We start from the raw sequence: 22,024 nt of genomic DNA on the forward strand, positions 1-22,024 counted from the left end.
AACTAGAGTCACTTTTGCCCATATTTCTAGTTCTGTCTGAGGCTAGCCACAATTCTGTCATTTTCAGAGTTTAGTTACACAAACAAATACATATTCTTTTCTTGGTTAGGTTAGTTCAAGTTGGATTTCTGTCACTTGAAGCAATCATGTCGCAAAGATCAAAGAATGGGTTACGGCTTTTTAATGATGCTTAACCATTAAAGGAAGAAATGATTAAAAGGAAATACAAGTTATGGTACAAATTTGTAGGCCCCAGCAGGAAAATAATGCACATGTGAAAGTAAAACAGATAACCATGTATAAAATTATGAAAGCATAATTTAGAAAATATTTAAAGTCTATAAAATTTTGTTATTTTCTATATATTTATTTATTAAAGTGTCTGTATGATTAATTGATATTTTTTCTATTTAATTCACCCCACCTTTATCTGCCCTGTATTTTTAGTGTTGCAGTCAGTCCCTTTGTTTTTATCCTTTTATCCGAGAAACAGTCTATTGAACATATAAAAAATAATTTATACTTTTTCCTGCTTTCTCCTCTAGGGTGTTGATAGTTTCCTGTCTCACGTTCAGGTCCTTTATCCATTTTGAGTTTATTTTTGTGCATGGTGTGAGAAAATGATCTAGTTTCATTCTTCTGCATGTTGCTGTCCAATTCTCCCAACACCATCTGTTAAAAAGGCTGTCTTTTTTCCATTGGATATTCTTTCCTGCTTTGTCAAAGATCAGTTGGCTGTATACTTTTGGGTCCACTTCTGAGTTCTCAATTCTGTTCCATTGGTCTATGTGTCTGTTTTTGTGCCAATACCATACTGTCTTGATGACGACAGCTTTGTAGTAGAGGCTGAAGTCGTGGTTTATCTATACCATGGAATACTACATGGCAATGAGAAACAATGAAATCTGGCCATGTGTAGCAACATGGATGGACCTTGAGGGTGTTATGCTGAGCGAAATAAGTCAGGCAGAGAAGGACAAATATCATGTTTGCACGTATAGGAGGATTAGGAGGAACTTGATGGAGGAACAAGGGGGAGAAGAAGGGCAGAAATGGTGGGGGAAAGGGAGAGAAGCAAACCATGAGAGACTCTTGAATGCTGACAAAAACTGAGGACTGATGGATGTGGGGGGAGGGGGGATGGGCATGTAGGAGGACACTTGTGGGGATGAGCACTGAGTGTTATGTGGAAACTAATTTGACAATAAACTATTAAAAAAATAATAATAATTTATACTTGATACTAAAGAGTTGAAATAAAAGAGATTTTTCAAAGTAAAGATACAATCAATGTAAACATACTGATTTGGAAGTAAAATAAAAATAATAAAATAAGCAGAGTTTTTGAAAAATTAATACAATGAAACTGAAAGATCAAGTGAGGGCACTATTTCTCATTGATTTCCTACTGCTTATGATGACATTCAAAATATCTAACTGGTAAGCTTTGGTGATTTCTTATAAAAGTAGTTTTTTGTTTTTTTTTTACTTTCTCTGAAATCCAGTTCTATTGTAAATGTACACTCTTCAACTAAAAGATCTTGTCTTTTTTAATGTCTGATAACCACATGCTGATCTTACATGTATGTTAGTTATGGCTATACTCTTAGCAATAGTATTTAGATCCGTAGCCTAGAAACAGAGAGAAGAGAAAATATATAATCCTGTAGAATTAAAAATAATTATGATTGAAGATTACAAGAGCTTCTCATTTCTTTAGTGAGTTAGTTTGTAATCTATCTTAGGCAACTTTCACTGCAATTTCAAATAAATAACAGAAATTCAAATAAGGCTGCTGTCAAATGCCATTTCCTAAAATATTCTCAGAATTATATGCTATAGTTTGTGTCTTTTCAATGATTTCCCTTTGATCTTAAAGCAAATGAAGTTTGCCTAATAGTATGTAACTGTAAAGATCTTGCCAAATGCTTATAGGTACTATGAGTCACCATCTCAGTTTTTTGGTGGTGAATAAACAGTGTTCCTGGATTCTTTTCATGCAGTTCCCTCATGTCTTGATGCCCTTTCAAAGTCTCATATTACTGCAAAAGCTGTTACACTCTTTCTTTTACTTTCTTTTAGAGAAATTTTGATAACTAAATCTAATAAGGGAAGTAAGTAGAAGTTTTATTATACCCATGTTAAGCCATTATTACATATCATCACCTCCATAAATCATATTAAATAATGTGGTTTGAAAAACCATAGTGACATTTTAGTAGCACTGAAAATCAAACGTTGAAGCTAGTAAGCACTAAGTCAATACTTAGAGTCAACAAGTATAAGATTGGGTATGATACCCTTGATGGTTTGAACACTAGTTCTGCACAGAAGAGTTTTCTTATATACCACTGTGAAGCATAAAAGGAACATGTCAAAGTTTAGTTTTTCCTTGGTATGTATTTTTAATACTGATTATTTACAAGAAACTTTTTGCATCAATCTTATTTTTCTACTTAAAAAATCAAAAGTCAACAAAAAACAAAATATAGAAATGAGATATGAATTATTGCATATGAAAATTTTTATGCAGGTATTTTCATACAGAGCCATTTAAAGGCATCAGCCATTTAGACTCATTTAGGTTATTAAACTGAGATTAAAAACTGAGGGATTGGACATACAAAGGAAATCAGAGAGATGCCTAAGTTAAAGTAATATAAGCTTTACATAAGATATAACAATATTTGTATTCCTTTTTTCCTACTGTTTTTCTGCAAGACATGCACAAATTTTACTTGATCTGAAAATCACATGTGCTTGCAAACCATTTACCCATATAGTAAGTGATAAAATTGAGTATTTCTTTTCCTCTTCTTTTTGATATTTTTCTACAATTAATCTCTAAAATGGGTAAATTAATAATTTCAATATTCAATGTATTAAATTTTGATCACTAATTCCTACTATAAGAGAAATTACTTTTTTAGAACATAATAATCAAGAATTTAGTCACTAATATAGAAAAATAAGGAGAAGATTACCTTATATACATAGACCTAACATGGTGGCCAGGGAAAATAATTTTAAATGCTTTTTGATGATAAATTTGGTCAAAATTAGAATAATGCTAATTATATAATAATTGCCTCATTTTGAATCCCTTTTTTATGGGCCAGGCAATATGTTAAACATTTCATATATATTATTTTTTAAATCTGTTTAAATCTGCCTGTTATTAGTGTTATTCCCTTTTCAACATTAGTAAACTGCTATCAAGCTTCAACACTCAGTCAGAAGCTTCGTAGCTAGTAAGTGGCAAACTCGAGAATTAAACTCAGATGTGTGTGATTCCAAAGCTCATGTCCTTCATGACCTTCTTGCATTATTCTCAATACAATCTATTATCATGATGCTGATCATTATCATGTTACAGAGAACTAGTTCTTGTAAGAAATTCTTTGGCTAAATAGCAAGACATTAATTAAAGGGAGATTCTTGATAGCAGGAAGAATTCTCAAAGGGAATACTAGTCAGCTATCCAGACTTTCTGATTTGAAAAATATTAATTCTATGTTTCTATGACACCAGGCATACCTCTTTTCTGATTTATTCAATACTTGTTTGTCATTTTCCAAAATTTTGTTTAAATTCTAGTTAGTTAACACATACTGTAACAATGGTTTCAGAGTAGAATTTAGTGATTCATCACTTACATATAACACCCAGGACTCATCACAAGTGCCTTCCTTAATACCAATCAAACAGTTAGCCCATCCCCTGCCCACCTCCCCTCCATCAACCCTCAGTTTATTTTCTATGGTTCAGGGTCTCTTATAGTTTTCTTTCCTATCTTTTTTCCCCTTTCTTCTATGTCCATCTGTTTGTTTCTTAAATTCCATATATGAGTGAAATCATATGGTGTTTTACTTTCCCTAACTTATTTCACTTAGCATAATACACTCACTCAATTCATGTGGTTTCAAATGACAAGATTTCATGCTTTATGATGGTTGAGTAATATTCCATTAGATAGATATAGATATGGAGATGGAGATGGAGATGAGATGGAGATAGATAGATAGATACATACATACATACATACATACATACATACATACATACAATTCCAACTCAGTCTATGAAATTTGGGCTCTTTTCATAATTGGGCTATTGTTGATAATGCTACTATAAACATCAGGGGTACATTTTGAATCTGTATTTTGTATCCTTTGGGTAAATATCTAGTAGTGCAAGCACTGGATCATAGGGTAGTTCTATTTTTAACTTTTTGAGGAACCTCAATACCATTTTCTGGAGTGGCTGCACCTGTTTACATTCCCACCAGAGTGCAGAAGTGTTCCCCTTTCTCCACATGCTCACCAATATCTGTTTTTTACTGTGTTGTTAATTTTAGCCATTGTGATGGGTATGAAGTGGTATCTAATCATGGTTTTGATTTGTTTTTCCCTGATAATAAGTGATGTTAATAATCTTTTTATGTGTCTGTTGGGCATGTGCCTTTTCCAAAGACATTTTCTTTGGAAAAATGTTTATTCATATCTTCTATTTCTTAACTGGATTATTTGGGTTTTGGGTGTTGAATTTGATAAGTTCTTTATAGATTTTGTATGCTGACCTTTTTTATCAGATATGCCACTTGCATATATCTTCTCTCATTTCATTGACTACCTTTTAGTTTTCTCAATTGTTTCTTTCACTGTACAAAAGCTTTTTACCTTGAAGTTTTAATAGTTCACTTTTGCTTTTATTTCCCTTGCCTCTGACAACATGTCTAGTAAGAAGTTGCTATGGCTGAGGTCAAAAAAATTGCTACCTGTGATGGTATCCTCTAGGATTTTGATGGTATCAGCTCTCACATTTAGGTCTTTCTTCTATTTTGAATTTATTTTTGAATTATTTAAGAACATGGTCCAGTTTCATTCTTCTGCATGTTACTGTCAATTTTCCTAACACCATCTGTTAAAAAGACTGTTTTTTTTCCATTGATATTTTTTCCTGCTTTTTTAAAGTTTAGTTGGTCATAAAGATTTGGGTCCATTTCTGGGTTTTCTATTCTGTTCCACTGATCTATAGATCTTTTCTTGTGCCAGTACCATACTGTCTTGATGACTGCAGCTTTGTAATACAGCTTGAGGTTTGGAATTGTGATGCCTCCAGCTTTGGTTTTCTTTTTCAAAATTACTTTGGCTCTTCAGGGTCTTTTGTGGCTTCCATACAAATTTTAGGAATGGTTGTTCTAGCTCTGTGAAAAAATGCTGGTCATATTTTGGTAGGAATTACATTAAATATGTATACTGCTTTAGGTAGTAGAGACATTTTTACAATAATTTTTCTTCTAACCCATGAACATGGTATGGTTTTATATTCCTTTGTATCATCTTCAACTTCTTTCATACGTGTTCTATAGTTTCCAGTGTACACATCTTTTACCTCTTTAGTTACTATTATTCCTAGGTATCTTACCATTTTTGATTTGATTGCAAATGGGATAATTCTTTGCTTTCTTTTCCTGCTTCTTCATAATTAGTGGATAGAAATCCAACAGATTTCTGTACATTGATTTTATATCCTATGACCTTCCTGAATTAGTATACCTATTCAATACTTTTTAATTCCTACAACTTTGGGACACTCTTTCCTTTCAGTTTCCACCAATACAAAAGGAATGAATACTTAAGAATTCCACTATCAATGCCTATGTTTGTATTAGCATGGTGCCATAGTCAGTTAAAAATGCTTATTATGATCATGATCTGGGTAAATTATATGCCCGAGACACTATTGAGTTCATGAGATTAATCTGCAAACTGCATTATAGAGAGTTATCATAGAGATTATACCTCTAGAGAATCTAATTTACCATGAATACTGACTGAAATTTCTCCAACCTTTATCCATTTGTTGGAATAAACTTATGTTAACAATCTTCCTTTTGTCCATCACCTAATTTTAAATGATCTCAGATAAGCAAACAAGAGTTGCAGATTGTGCAGTCCAGTTGCTACTCTTTGAAGTAACTATAGAGGATTGATTTCTTTATTTCCCAACTACTTAACATGCCAATTGTTCCATAAGTACTCAAAGTACTCAAAGTTATTGCAAGCCTATATCTTTCTTCATAATTGGGTAATGTCAGCTCTAAATGATGAAATTTGTCTGAGTAGAAAAATACCAGAGTTGAAAAATTGGAACTGAATGCAAAGTAGAAAATATGACTTATTTTCTTATCAAGATATTTTAATTGTTTCTTTTATTTATTTATTAGGATAAATACCAATATTCTAACTTAAAAATAATGTTTACATCAAAAAGTTTTGCAATAACCACAAATTACCAAATGGAATATTCATTGATTTTAGTTTGATGTCATTTATTGTTACTCTATTAACAAGTACAATTGATAATAAGTATTACTCTACACCATAGATAATTAACAAATAATACCTTCATAAAAAAGCTTTCTTTCTGCTAGCTTCAATGTTTATCTACTCCAGCCAAAGGCAGGCTTCTGATTCATTGGGCTGCAAAACCAGCTGAGAGAAACAAGAGCCTTTCTGCCAACAGGCTACTGGCACACTTTTTTTATATTTAAAAGGCTACTGGCATACTTCTCTGCCATTTGGGTGACTCCAGAGGGGAACCTACCTCCACTTAGATGAAGGACATGCCCTCCCACACAAGCTGATAAAAAGCCCTTACCAGGAGCCACCATGACCTCCTTTCAGTCAGTAAGACTTCATTCTTTGATTCCAATAACATTTACAGCTTTCAGGAGGCTCTACCTGGAGTCTTCCTGACTCTCCATCTGATTTCTTTCTTCCTTCAATGAATGCTTGCCTACTGAGACATTTGATTTCTTAGCAAGCCCCTGGGCAAATCTTTCAGAGCCTCAGTGTTATTTTCATGTTTCTCTCTACTAAGAACTGCTTAAATGTCTTGTCTTTATTAGTCATGTCTAGAAGTCCAAATCCACTTCACCCCAGATAGAACTGGGGACTTCTTATGTGTCTGCTTTGATGTCTCTTGACTTCTGACCTACTGTAACCTATTACTCCATCTTTCTCCTTATTCCAATGTTTTCCACTGAGCTTTGTATCCCCTACTCCACAATTTGGAAATTCTCCTGTGGTATTCACATCTTCTGACAAATTTCTTCTCCCTGCCTCTCTTAATTAAACCCTTGCTGCACTTTGATAATACCACAAATCTGAAACGCTAGGAATTTTCACACATAAGAGTCAAAATATTGGCTTCATGTCTTCCTCAATCCTCAATACCATTTTAGATTTTTCCTTAACTTTAATCATTCGAAAACCCATGCTACCTTGGAGCTCAGGTAACTTTAGTGTATCGCCTTTTCTCTATCCTTACTGTACTCTATAAAGCTTCCTGTCATATTTACTCACACAAAAATGTTTAATCCCTGCCCTCAATTTTTTCCTTCCATCTCAATTCTGTTCACCACTTTCAATGATTTTATAGTTCACATGGAGGGTAGTTCCACACAGTGGCTTCAGTACCTTATCTCTTCTTTAACTCCTCTCCAGAATCCTATGGCTGCTTCCTAGCTCCTGCCTTTGCAATAATAAGCTAGAAAAAAATTGGAAATTTTCCAAAATCATACATTCAGATATTCTACTGTTATAGCAAAATGTCCTTATCCTTCCATCTAATAATGCAATTCTTCATCTTCAACAAGGCTATCAGAACTTTTCTTTCTCCAATTTCAATATGCCCTTCATTTTATTTCTCTTCTTTCCTATTTATTCGGCTTGGATACTATGGTTCAGAATTATAATCATTCCCTTTTAATCATTATTAAAGATCTTATCTTTGCACTTACCCAAGAAAACACTGATTTTGGAATATCTGTTCATATACATACATATCAATGCATGTGAGCATCATTGCTGAAAAATTATACAATATAGCAGGATAACTTTATTTAAAAGAAGGATTAAAAACATTTCAATATATTACAAACCACTGCTGGAATCTCTTGCTGTAATTCTCTTGTAACCTTTACACAAAGACTCTTCAAAACTCTCCACTTATTTTTTTTTGAGGATATCTTGATGATATGTGTCTTGCTACACCTTTCCCTACTTTCCCTACATCCAATTCATCATATGTCTAAAATATTCACTTTCCAAGATAAATTCTGTATGTCTTCACCTAAAATAATACTTAGGATAGAGTAAATATTCAATAAGCATTTATTAAATGAATAAATTTAATCATTCCCAAAACATCTGTTTTGATTCTAATTTTCCCATTGATACATACAAGTCTTATAAATCAAAGGTCACATAACTCAGTCCTGCAATATGATTGAAGTCAAAGAGCAGCCTGTGGAGCTTTAAATAAATTTTTAAAAACTCAACATTTTGCTTGCTTAGACTCCATGAGCAATATTTTAGAAATACTTATTATTCCCATTATCAGATTTTATATACATTCCTCAAAAACTGCACACATCACAGTTGTCTCTATAACTTTCCCACAACTTTTCCACTTTGCATTCACCTACCCTCACCATATGCACCTCTATTTTCTTACGCCCACATTATTTTCATCTTAATCACACTACTGGAAGAATTTTGTGGCAAAAGAATATCATTGGCATGAGTTTCATGTTCTGTAATGTCCTTATTGAATGCATATATCTCTGTATCTCTCTGTATGTACAAATAATGAATTTTTGTCATGTAATTCCATTAAATTACAATGAAAGAATTTGTGTGTGTTGCATACTTTGCTTGAGGTTGTGTTTGTGTGTGTATATGTGTGCATGCATGTGCATGTAAGTGGTTTATAACTTGTCAAATTTATATGATGTAACTGTTTGAAAAAAACACTTTTGCTTCCAAAAAATAAATCTGTGTAGTGTTCAATTAGGCCTGTAGATTACATCATTAAATATTCCATATCGTATTGTTGACTTTACATGGTCTATTTATTTCTGAAAAACATGTTTTAAAGTCCTCTATTCTGACTATGTATTTGCCATACTATTTGGGTTGTCCTTTATGTATTCCAAATATATATCATCATGTGCATAATGATTTATAGTTTTATAGCTTTTATAGTTTTATTATAATCAAAACAATATAGTCCTGTTTATTTTATACTTTCAATATATCATTCTGTTTATTCTTTGATCTGTATTAATAGATCTACATTTTTTATTTCTTCATAAAAGATTAAAGTTTCTATTAAAGTTATTCTGTTATTTTGGATTTTTTTATATGTGATTTAGACAATACTCTAAATTAGCTCAACTTCATTCTAATATGGGATTCTCTGACTTTTAAATAGGCATTTTCATCCATTTGCACTTTCTGGAATAAGCAATGTGTTTGGCTTTCTTCCCCACTAGAGCACTATTAATTAACTTGGTCTACAATGTAAATTTATTTAGGTTTCCGAGTTCTTCTGCTTCTCTTTTCTTTTTCTTTAATATATTTCCCACTTCCTTCTTTTTGTTGGACCTATTTTTTTCCCTTTTACATTGTAGTGGTATGAAATATATTCATACCTTTTCTAGGGTATTTAATTATTACCCTTAAATTACTGATATTAAGATGTGCAATAGTATATTATTGTGGAGAATACGGATAAAAATAATGGCATCAACTACAGAAAGTATTTTGCAAATTTTAAGACCTTTATGTTTCGTGTCATGATTACTTATTTTTCATCACAAATACATTCGTTATTTAACCAAACATAGTTTACCTTCAACAGAGATCATTTGGATTTCATATCTAAATTTTTTAAAGGCATATGTTAGCAATTATTTGCACAATCTATAATCATTAGTGATTTGTCAATTACTTTCTCTTATTTTTATACCTTCTTTCCTCTTTTTTAGACTCATATTTTCTTCTTGCTTTAACATATTTTTTGCAATTTTTCCCCACAAATGTTTAAATAATTAACCTTTTGAATCCCTATATATCTAAAAATGTCTTTATTTAATATTTTTTTCTAAGTAGATGGCTTCATTTTCAAAATAAATTTTGTTCAGTACTTTAAGTTATTACTTCTTTGTTTTCTAGCACTGAATGTTAAAGTGAAAAATCTCCCATGAATCTGCTTCTCATTATTTTCTGGAATGTTTAATTTAATTTCTATTTCTTTTTTCTCTTATGTTCTATATGTTATTTTTATTATTTTATTATTGTTGTTATATTTTAGAGAGACAACATGAGTGGAGAAGAAGGGCAGAGGGAGAGAAAGAGAATCTTAAGCAGGCTCCACTCTCAGCTTAGAGAACAAGGATCACATGATCCTGTGATCATGACTGTAGCCAAAATCAAGAGTCAGGCACTCAAATGACTGAATCACCCAGGCTCCCCGTCTCCTGTTCCATATTAAGTATATATATATATATATAGTTTATTTATTTTTGAGACAGAGAGAGACAGAGAATGAGCGGGGGAGGGTCAGAGAGAGAGGGAGATACAGAATCTGAAACAGGCTCCAGGCTCTGAGTTGCCAGCACAGAACCAGATGCGGAGCTCGAACCCATGAACCATGAGATCATGACCTGCGCTGAAGTCCGACGCTTAACCGACTGAGCCACCCAGGTGCCCCTCATGTTCCATATTTTAAATTTCATTCTTTACTCTCCATTCTATGATTCACATTCCAGATTATAATTTGATATCCTATTAAAATACTAATCACTTCTAAGAATTTACAAATTTTTAAGAAATACTTTTCATAGTCAGCAAGTTTTTAACTTCTACATCCAATATCCTCTCAAATTTATGTGAAGTATAGCTTACAATTATTTTTAAGTTCTTTTTGTTATCTGAATTATGTTGTTTTTATGTAATCATTTGTTTTATTTGGTTTTTCTTTTTAATTCCTATTTATTCTTAAATATCTAACAAGAATTGATAATCTGGTCACATACACAATTAAATGACCTCTTCTGTTTAGAAATCTACATGAGTTTTAAATATCATTAATCCACTACTAAGCTTCTCCCCTAAGTTAATAAAAATTTTCAGCCATTTCTCTTTAAGGGAAATGGTATGTTTTGGATAAGCTGCATTTTGGGTTACAATGATTTGAAGGATCAAGACACCCTTTGCTATTGTTCTCTATCCTTCATGTTTCCTGATCTGTGTGTGTGTGTGTGTTTTCTTTTCCAAATATCCAATTACCTTTCCATTTTCTAAGGACTCCACAATTTTTAGTCTACTGATGGTGAATTTCTTCTTTTCCATTTTTCTTTTTAGAATATTTTGTTAAAATATTCTAAACTGAGAAAACAATTGGTGGCTTTCTATAATACCTGCAAAGCCAAGAATAGTTCTTTCTGATTTTCAATTCCCATGAGTCTTTAACTGTTTTGTAAATAGAATCTTTCTTTATTAAGTTCCATTCTGGGGGAAAAAAAAAAAAAACCTAAAGAGGTTTCTATTTCATAAGAGCTGCCTGATACCATCTCTTAAAATTATCCTGAGCTAAGTATATATGGGCTAATTAAAATGTAGCTATAATTCCCTTCCCAATTGCCAGATAGCAAGAGTATAAAGGGGAAAATAGATACTGGTTGATTTCTGGATGGAAGGAAAAATAATGGAATTGGCTTCTACAAGCTACAACGTTGGGCCACTACATAAAGGAACGCAGAGGATTTTTTAACCTGGGCAGAAAGTATATGGATCTTGGAGAAGAAATGTCTTATTATTTTCTAAGTCAGAAGATGATGCTGGCTGCTGTTCTAAATAGTATATATTTGTGGGAAAATATTGCTTCAGCCTCAGGATCTGGCATGAACACGTTCACCGGGAATTTGTTTTCATTACCTCTCTACACCAATCGTAAGGACTGTTAAAAATAGCTTGAGTCTTACCCCGTAGGGTTAAAAGTACAACTTCATAGTATTGTTTCAAAATTCTCTGCTCTCTGCCAAGAGATATTTTAAGTGTGCTCTTCAAACCCACTTACAAAGTATCTCATAAAACTATCAGTCTTGGGTAGGGATGAGGATAAAAGAAGGCTTGGCAGCAAGTCCAGAAATCTGTGAAAGCAGTGAAATCTGTTCTTCCACCTGAGCCTTAAGACCCAGCATATCAATAATATTCAAAGTTACTGTGGCAAATATAGATAATGTACTGAACCACTGGAAATCAGTTTGAGAATAACAGCATAGGCCTGTAGTGTTTGGGAGCAACTCTCTATCATCTTTGGAAGGTAACTACTCTCCTTTTGAGAGGTAGCTCCTAGATTTTATTTACCGCTGGTAGAGATGAAAACTATATCCAATGATATTCAAAATTTCTGTAAAAAATATAAATGTTGTATTAAGTCCCTGGAATTCTCTGATTACAAAATAATGGCACACATTTCTAGATTTTGAGACCAAATTCATGTGTCCTAATAACTGTGGTCCTTTTGAGAAACAGCCCTGGGCTTCTACTCAACATAGGCAGTCACTATAAGCCTAATAATAGGAAATCAATAATCACATGAATTGAAATGTTCATCATTAATTCCACAACTATATTTTCCACTAAACTATAGTCTTGTGTTATGAAGAAGCAATCTATCATCAAGTGAAAATAGCAGATAAGAAATTAAGCTCAAGAAAATCTGAAAGATGGATAGAAGTTGCAAGACCTCATAGTGAATACTATATCAGTATCAACCCCTGTGGCACTGTCTATCTTTTTTTTTTAAGTTTATTTATTTATTTTTGAGAAACAGAGAGAGAGTGTGCACATTCATGGAGTAGGGACAGGAGAGAGAGGGCAGAGAGAGAATGCCATGCAGGCTCTGCACTGTCAGTGCAGAGTCTGACATGGGGCTTGAACTCACAAACTGCAAGATCATGACCTGAACCGAAACCAAGAGTCAGTCACTTAACTGACTGAGCCACCCAGGGGCACCCCTATCTTCCTTAATCCAGATGTATGGCCTCGTGGAAAATATCTTATGGTCACTTGACTAAGGAGAAGATACGTTATTGGTTTATAGTCTACGTCCTATACTGGTTCTAAATAAAACTGAATAGATGTAAAGACACATCCTAATCCAGAGTGGTCCTAAAGGACAACAGGGGACAGAATTGTTTCCAGTGGGTAGCAATGCAGGCAGTACACCTGAGAAATTGTCATAAATAAAGACTGTCATAGATTCATGAACAGTTGTTCACAGCCTGGATGGATAATCAGGACTTGAACAGGATTGGAAGACTGGTAGCAAGGAGGTCTGAGGAAGAAATATTGGGATGGAACTCCCAGAATTGCCAGAGATTGTGAAGATATTTGTATTCCATGTGTATACTTCCCCAAAGTCATCCTCTGTGGAAAAGGCTTTCAATAATCAGGTGGACAAATACAACGTGCACAGTTTCTTTATTCTGCCATACTGTACTTACACAATGAGCCCAATCAAAAAACATTATGATGTGTGATGTAAGTAGAGAAATTCCCTTCACCAGGCTATATCAAGTATCTAACCTGTTAACAGCTGAGAAAAATATTGTTTTGTATATAAAAACATTTCCTGGTAAGCTGATTACATTGGGCAAGCTACATCATCAGGGGGATGATTATTTGTTCTCAAAAGAACAGAAATATATTGTGAATATATGTGGGAAATAAGTTTAAGAATTCTATATGCTTGCATCAATGAGTTAACAAGGCTTAAGGCGGGTAGGAGCCTCAAGGAGAAAGCACTCAAGGTTAGCAGGGTGAAAGCATCCAAGGTTAGCTAGTGAAAAGTGTGCCTTGTTAGCTTAGAGGCAGCATGCTCCAGTAATCTTAAACTTTGGAGATAACAGCTACTTAGCTGTATTACCTACAGAGAAACACTGTCCATCTGGCGGTTTGGCACCAATATATCATCATGCTTTAATCTCAACTTCTTACGCCACTCACCCCCCAAACCCTTTGCTTCTTACACACAGGTTAATGATCACTATCTTGTTGTTTTCTTCTTCACATTCACCATGTATGTAAAACCTTGGTAGCTCAATTAATACAGAGACAATCCCCTGTTAGGGGTTCTTGTCTCCTCCCGGACATTAGCTTTTTTGTTTTCATTTCCATGTCCACTCTGTTGCTAGACAAGAGAGAGCTCCAGACTCATAGTCTGTGACAGATATAGAACTGCATTTCCTTCCCATAGCACTTCTAGGAGTACCATCCATGAACCATCAACTACCTCATTTACCAACATGGAAGTCTGTGCACAATTACTTTTGATAAAGGAAAATATTCACAGCATAAATGATATAGCAATGAGCTCATGCCAATAGAATTAATAGGTCTTACCACATGACCTGTTGGCTACAAGTAACTGGCCTAGTGGAATAAGTACATGCCTTTTGAATACTCAACCAATGCATGCCACTTGGGAGATAACATTCAAGAAAAATGGGACTCTATCCAATAAAATGTAGTACAGCCTATGAATCAGCAACCAAGATATAGTGCAGAGTATTTTGGTTTTGGAATGAAGTAGTAAAAATTAGAGTGGTTTCTCTCATGACTACACATAATATCTCACCCTATTTTTCCCACAGGTTTGGGTTCTGCTGATGTGGAGATCCTGGTTTCTAAGAAGGATATTTTTAGAGAGGATACAACATTGTTCTACTAAATTGGATAGTGAAACTGCCACTCCACTATTAGCTTTTTTGTTTTTGATTGTTGTTATTGTTGTTTCATGATCTTGAACCAGCAGACAAAGAGGTTTATTCTATTGGCTGCGTGATTAAGATTTCAAGGGAAAATAGTATTGCTGTTCCTCAATAGGGGTCTGGGATGACTATGCCTGGAATCTCTACTGGGTGCCTCTTAGGAGTTTAATGCCCAATAGTAAAAGTTAAGACAAAATTACATCGAATAAACAAAGGAAGAACCAGTAAGGATTCAGTCTCTTCAGGAATGCAGATGTTTACCATTATAGCAGGTAAAGAACTAGGCCTACCAATCTCTTATCTAAGAACAATGGTAACAGGGAAAGAAGAATGGCAGATCAACTATGGATGCGTGATCAATTACAACTGTACAAGTTACGCATATTTTCATTTGGTTGTTACACTTATTTCTTTCTCTACATCTATGTTTTCATGTATTGTTTTTTTGTTTTCTCCTTTTGTCTCTTTCTATTTATTTTACGTAAAGATCTCTGTTAGTGGATATTTTACAATTTTTCTGTAGATATAAAATATTCAGAGCAGACAGTCAAGGATGTGAGAAGCAATGAACGCAGGCTACAAACATCGTCACTGTCTCCCGGGTATGGATCTACTGACTGATTGTGAGGACTTGTATAATTCAGAGAAGAGTGGAAGAGTAATTTTGTTCATACAAAATGAAAATTGTCTCTTGTTAAGAAAAATCAGAGGTTGTTTTTGTTGTTAAAATATTTGTGGATGCTGTGCTAGATAATTACCTATTAGCTCTCACCTTCAAACCACCTTTCTATTCTCTAGCTATGCTGGTGATGGGACTCTGCAAACCACATTTATATGTTATCAGCTGAATCTCTGTTAGACTCTGACAATATGGGATTTTATAGTGGGAAAGAAAGGAGGGCAAAGGAAGAAGGAGCTTGCTGCTTGTTTCTCCCTTTTTGTGTCCTATACCTATAAGTCACCCTACAATGGTTCTCATCTTTGCAGTGATAATTGCTTCAAGTAAGAGCAGTTGACTTCAGTTTTCAGGTTTCACACACAATCAGAACCAGCTTCTGTGCATCTCCTCAGGATAGCTGGCTGGCTCCCCATCCTCTGAGGTCTGAGTCCTAGATCCACGGGGCCTCTTTTCAGTTTTAAGAATACCATAGACTTCCCTTTGTTTCCTCTAGCAGAGGGGTTAGATTTGCTTTCTGCAATTATTAACTTGAATCCTCACTCTCATCCTAGAAGCCTTTTCAATTCTCTAATGCCCGGTTAATGGCTTTTATATCAAATCTCCCTGTTAAAATAATTGGTATGAGTTCTGCTTATTGCCTGACTCTCACTGATAGAGACATTATACCACGTATTGAAGGTATAATGAATGAGGCAAAGTTCCTATCCACAGGTTCACAATAATGAAGGGAGAGGACAAGTAAATAGGGAATTACAATACAGTGTATTATGCAGAAGCTACTTTTGCAAAGCCCCGGAGATAATATAAAACCATCTTGAAACATATGCATTTCTCTCATTTTTACACTGTTTTCTCTGCCTAGAACATTTTACTGATTCTTTCATTCATTCATTCAACTGATATTTATCACCAGTCTATATATATAAATCTGCAAGACTTCTGGGGATAAATTGCTAGCCAAAAAAAATGGAAAATTATGTTCCTACTGTCATGCAGTTTACCATCTATAGCCAATCGCACACATTAAACAGAGAGATCTATAATTACAAATTCTGACATAATAAATGCTCTGAAGGAAAAAATACAGGGAGCAAGGGAAACTATTATAAAAAAGCTTCTTCTGTTCTGGTGAGTCAGATAAGTATTCTCTGATGAAGCGACACCTGAGCTGAAATTATACACTTTAAGGGAAGTTAAATAAAAGGAAGGGAAAGAAATATAAAGAAAACATATCTGAAGGTGGAGGAACAGCCTATACAAACAACCAAGTTGACAGAATGCACAACTAATTCTGTGAAGTGTAAGTGAACCATCAGCATTCTCTCTACAACTTCCTCTTTCTTCTTTCAATTAGGTATCAGCTACTAATAATTCTTGGGGCATTTTTAATGCTGATTTTCCTATTAAATGTTGCATGACTAATTACCTTAGTTGCTTCCCTTATACTACCCAAGGCCAGGTATACCTATCAGCTATGTGCTGACCTAACATACTTCCTTACTATGATTTTTCAGCATGCTATTTGTAAAATTATCACCTTTACTATGGTCAAACTAACATAGTGTCTGATACATAGGTGGATTTTCCCAAGCACCAGTCATTCCAAAACCATCTCATGAGTATTGCTAAAGCTAAATTTATATATACTATTGTTTTCAAAATCTCTTTTCTTAATTTTGATTCATTTCACTTAAATGTTTAGTTTAATATAAGACATTATATCAAAATTGCTAATTATGTATAGATACATAGGAAATCAAGGGGTAGAAATAAAAATAAACAGTAAAAATAATATAATGTTACATACATAATTTTAATAAAGACATGAATAATAAATCAGTGTAAGATACTAATTCAAATATACATTGAAAGAGGTCCTCAATTTAAAAAAATAAAGAAGCTTAAGATCAGTAAAGAATAAATGGAATTTCACTTGAAAGTTATTGACTTTAAAATTCAGTTTTACTAATCTTTATATGAGGCTAATTACTATCCAGAGAGTGGTAGTTACTATGTTTTCTGATGCTGAGTCTTAATTCTCAACTTAAAAACACAACATGACCATAGCACAATTATAAATGATATTTTCAGTGGATTTCAACATCTATCTGAGTCACGAGAAAATCAGTAAAAGTTGAGTCTCAAATATTTCCATCATTAGAGGCCTATCTTTACTCCAAGAAAAGGGATTTTTTTAAACCTTACAATTCATACAGCTTCCTCTTTTTCCCCTATTATACTCATTGTCTTTCCATATAATAGGCTGAGGTAAGGAAGACTACCAGTCTGGGACTGCAGCAAGGATCCTCAGTCTTAGGCACCTCTGAGCTACCTATCATATTGAGTAGGTTTCAGAAGTAAAGAATATGGTGCCAGTATCAAAGCTGCCATGCTGACATGGTCTCAATTCTCATTTTACCAGGCCATGATGCTGGCCTCTGATCAAAGTGTGAAAGATGCTTTTGCATCTCTCGCTTCTTTATTGATCTCAACAAAATTATGCACACCACATTCTAAAGGGAAAAAATGCACATTGAAAGCAAGATGTTTACACATACACATATATGTACATACTTACACACACACACACACACACACACACACACACACACGCATCTTGATCACAGTCCAAAGAGTATAAGATGAGAAGTCTGCATTGAAAGGGAACAAGACTGGAAGTAGAAAGACCAGTAAGAAAGTTATTAATAACAATAAAAACGAAGTGTCTATTTTGATCCAGGAATTCTTCTATGTAGTTTGCATTTAATTCTGAAAACATCGCAAATATTTAGTTGCCAGTATTATTCCTACTTTATAGATGATCAAACCATGACACTGAAAGTCACGCCTAAGTATAGGGAATTAAGAGGATTGTAACCTGGCAGGCAGAGCCCCTACTAATTTCTGCTACTATTATTGAGCATTCTGACAGAGGATGTCGTGCCACGTTGTGCTAGTGACTCTAAGGAAGGAAAGAAGTGTAGAGACATAAATGATACAAGAAAATAAAATAATAGGTCTTGATGACTGACTTTCTGTCTTTATTTTTATTCCTTTCATAGCAGGTATATAGATTTTAAGTGAAGAGAGAGGGATGATCTAATGAAAGGCTGTTAAAGTAGCTGGCTGTTGATCTATGGTAGTTGTTATCTTGAAATTTGAATTTTCCTGGAGCGCCTGGGTGGCTTAGTCGGTTAAGCGTCCGACTTTCACTTAGGTCATGATCTCATGGTTCATGGGTTCGAGCCCCACATCGGGCTCTGTGATGACTGCCAGCTCAGAGCCTGGAGCCTATTTTTCAGAGTCTGTATCTCCCTCTCTCTCTGACCCTCCCCTGCTCTCTCTCTCTCTCTCTCTCTTAGAAATAAATAAAAATATTTAAAAAAAAAGAAATTTGAATTTTCCATTCACTAATACCTTCCTGATAAACTCAATAAAATCTGAAAACCAGTAAAAAGATGTCCCATTCTGCCAAGAATTCTCTATAATATGCCCAAACTAGAGCAATTGTACCAGGTATAAAAGTGAACATCATTACTATGAATTCTTTAACCTGGTAAGGCAGGTTTTCAATGACAGTCTCTGACTTGTTTATATTGTTTGCATAGATGTTCAGATTGATGGATTTAATGATCTGAAGAAAATTATCACTTCTTCTAAATCCTAAAACCAAACTATCAAATACTAAAAAAACATAGCTAAGACAGTCCAGAAGCCTTTATGCTACTTTAACAATTAGCAATCAGACTATCTAGATTAAATAACTTAATCACTTGTCATAGTTTTTGAGTCTATAAAATGTAATATTACCAGTTGTGACACTGTTATATGCTGTGTTGAAAACTTATCAGATGAGAGCTAATTAGATTTCTCTGTATTTCTATAGAAGTAGGAATGTGTTATCAATGTGCAGAAATCTCCAGAAGGATATGAAACACATCAGGTAATGAAGAATAAAAGCAAAATCGTGATGGGAAAGTATCCTGTTTATTTGCCTGACATAAAAGAGTAATGACAAGATTGACAGTGTAACATGTTTTCAAAGTTGGTATCTTCCAAAGGTGTCACGTAATAAGAATGAGTTTAAAAGTCCAGTGACCCTTAATCTTCTTATTATGGTTTTTGTTGTTTTTTCATCAGCTCTAGCGAGATTATTTATCTAATCATTTCACAAAAAGATATTTAAGAAGGTAGATGGTTTTAATCTCTGAAGCACTTGTAAAATTGCTAATTTCCTTATTAAAATATATATTTACCTTAATGTATGTAGCATATCAGGCACATAATTAGGGGTTTAGTATACAGAGGTAAACAAAATAGACCTAATTCATGATTTATGGAACTTTTAGCCTAAAGTAGGAAATTTATACAAAAGTAAATAAATAGGCACAGAAATATAAATGTAAATGCAACACATGATGCTACACTCTGATGCTAAGAAAACTTACAGAAATCTGAAAATGCAGCCAGTTGGAGGATTATATAGATATGATAGCAAAAGAATGTTTTCTGGAGAAAAGAGATTGACACTAAGAAGACAAAATATTTTAAATTTTATTTGTTGAAGTAATTTCTACACCCAATATAGGGCTCAAACTCACCCCCCCCCCAAGATCAAGAGTTGCATGCTCTTCTGACTGAGTCAGCCAGGCACCCTCTAAGAAGACAAAATAAATCAATACTGTGAGATAAAAGGGGAAAAGTACTTCAAGTAGATGGAGAATTATATATAAAAGGGTTTAGGTAGGAAATGGCATGCCACACAGGAAAACTGAATGGAATTTAGGGGACCCAATCTAGGTAAGTAGGAGAAGAGAAGGAAATGAGATAAGCAGGCCTAACAATGTAGAATTTTTTTTTTGTATACAGTAAAATAGTTTATTTGTTACAACTGGCAATTTTCGAAGAGTCATATGCCTAGGAATAATACAGCTTAATTTATTATCATTTTTTAAATGCTCCCTGTGAAAACTGAACAGGCAAAGCTAATACGGTAAGCTGAAGACACAAAGTAAAGCAATGGTCTAGTAAAGAGATAATAACAGATGGATTCATGTAAAGACAAAAGAGAAAGAAAATGAAGAATATTTTACCCTTTTATAAATTAGGGGACTCAGAAATGTTAGATATGGGAGAGATCGCCAATAATAGAAGGGTCCTACCTGAGCAAGAGGAATCACTGAGATTCCATTCAATAATAATACTTGAAGAATATTTAGAAAGAACATTCTCTTAGAAATTTATTAAGTTCCCATTGTCTCTGACAAAGATATCATTAAGTCAGTAGGTACTTGAAAGAGATGCCTGGGGGCTGGCAGCATGCTGCATGTAATTTAAAGACACTGAAATGACGTGGGGATAAAGTAACTGGATACAGAATGAAATGTGACGATGAGCTGTGTTAGAAGAAGATAAATGAGTGTAGGACTCTGAGAAGGAGCGCCAAAAGAGAAAAAAATAATGCCCCACAGTGTGTGGTATATCTGAAGTCCAGAGAAGAACATATCTTCAGAAAAATCAGACGGTGGGGTGGCTGGGTGGCTCAGTCGGTTAAGCGTCCGACTTCAGGTCAGGTCATGATCTCACAGTTTGTGGGTTCGAACCCTGTGTCATCCTCTGTGCTGACAGCTAGCTCAGAGCCTGGAGCCGGCTTCAGATTCTGTCTCTCCTTCTCTCTGACCCTCCCCTGCACTCTCTCTCTCTCTCTCAGAAATAAATAAAACATTAAAAATTAAAAAAAAAAGAGAAAGAAAAATCAGATGGCCCCTCGGTCACAATCACATCAGAATTTAAATAAGGTAAGTGCATGAAAGTTCCATTGGGCCTGACAACATGGTATTTTTATGGTTGGGGTCCATATAAATACAATTACTACAGCAGTGTGGAGTACAAAGCAAATTCTCATGACATGAAGAAAAAATGAGAAATGAGAAACTGGGTATGCCTGTAGACAGCTCTTGAAAAACTTTGACTATAAATGTTAGCAAATGAATTAACTGATAATAGTGGGAAGACAATGAGAGGTCATTGGAGTTATTTTTAAGGATTAAAGGTGTTACAAGACAAATCAGTATGCATACTGTAAGCAACTATGAGGAACAAAGAAAAGACCAAGAGCAGACTCTCTGGTTTTAATTAGAATAGTAGAAGTAACTATAACATTGAAAAAAAATCCTATTCAACATTCTATATGTAAATTCAGTTGCCAACTGCTTTAGTCTGCTATTTAATCTTCAAAACAGTAAAAGTTAACTATTTTTTAATTTTTTCAATGTTTATTTTTGAGAGACAGAGAGAGACAGAGTATGAGTCAGGAGGGGCAGAGAAAGAGGGAGACACAGAATCCAAAGCAGGCTTCAGCCTCTGAACTGTCAGCACAGAGCCCGATGCAAGGCTCAAACCCATGAAACTGTGAGATCGTGACCTGAGCCAGAGTCAGACACTTAACCGACTAAGCCAGCTAGGCACCCTAAAAGTTAGCTAATTATTAATACTCTTATGAATGAAGACACCGAGTGAAGATTTAGCAATGTCAAAAAAAGTTTTCCTCAGTATTATTAAATTAAAATCCATAGACCAAGGATTTGGACAGGAATCTACTTGACATCTATAACATAATTTACCTCAAATAAAATTCATGTGAATTGCTGACAATTTAATAACACTTTAATAGTTGCCTGGGCATGACTGTATTTCAACCCAGGTTCAAACTTTGC

The 22,024-nt window shown here is 34.2% G+C and overlaps 1 long non-coding RNA gene across 1 annotated transcript in view; it reads right to left on the minus strand.

Moving 5' to 3' along the window:
- Window positions 1-531: 531 nt before the first annotated feature.
- Window positions 532-22,024, minus strand: part of LOC144236533 (uncharacterized) — a 303,659-nt gene continuing 282,166 nt past the window's right edge. Inside the window, exon 3 of the long non-coding RNA XR_013336600.1 lies at window positions 532-639. This is a non-coding gene — a long non-coding RNA (uncharacterized LOC144236533). The remainder of the gene's footprint in view (window positions 640-22,024) is intronic.

This window comes from Crocuta crocuta, unplaced genomic scaffold (genome assembly GCF_008692635.1).
Source record: "Crocuta crocuta isolate KB4526 unplaced genomic scaffold, BGI_CrCroc_1.0 scaffold435, whole genome shotgun sequence".
Taxonomy (NCBI): Eukaryota; Metazoa; Chordata; class Mammalia; order Carnivora; family Hyaenidae; genus Crocuta; species Crocuta crocuta.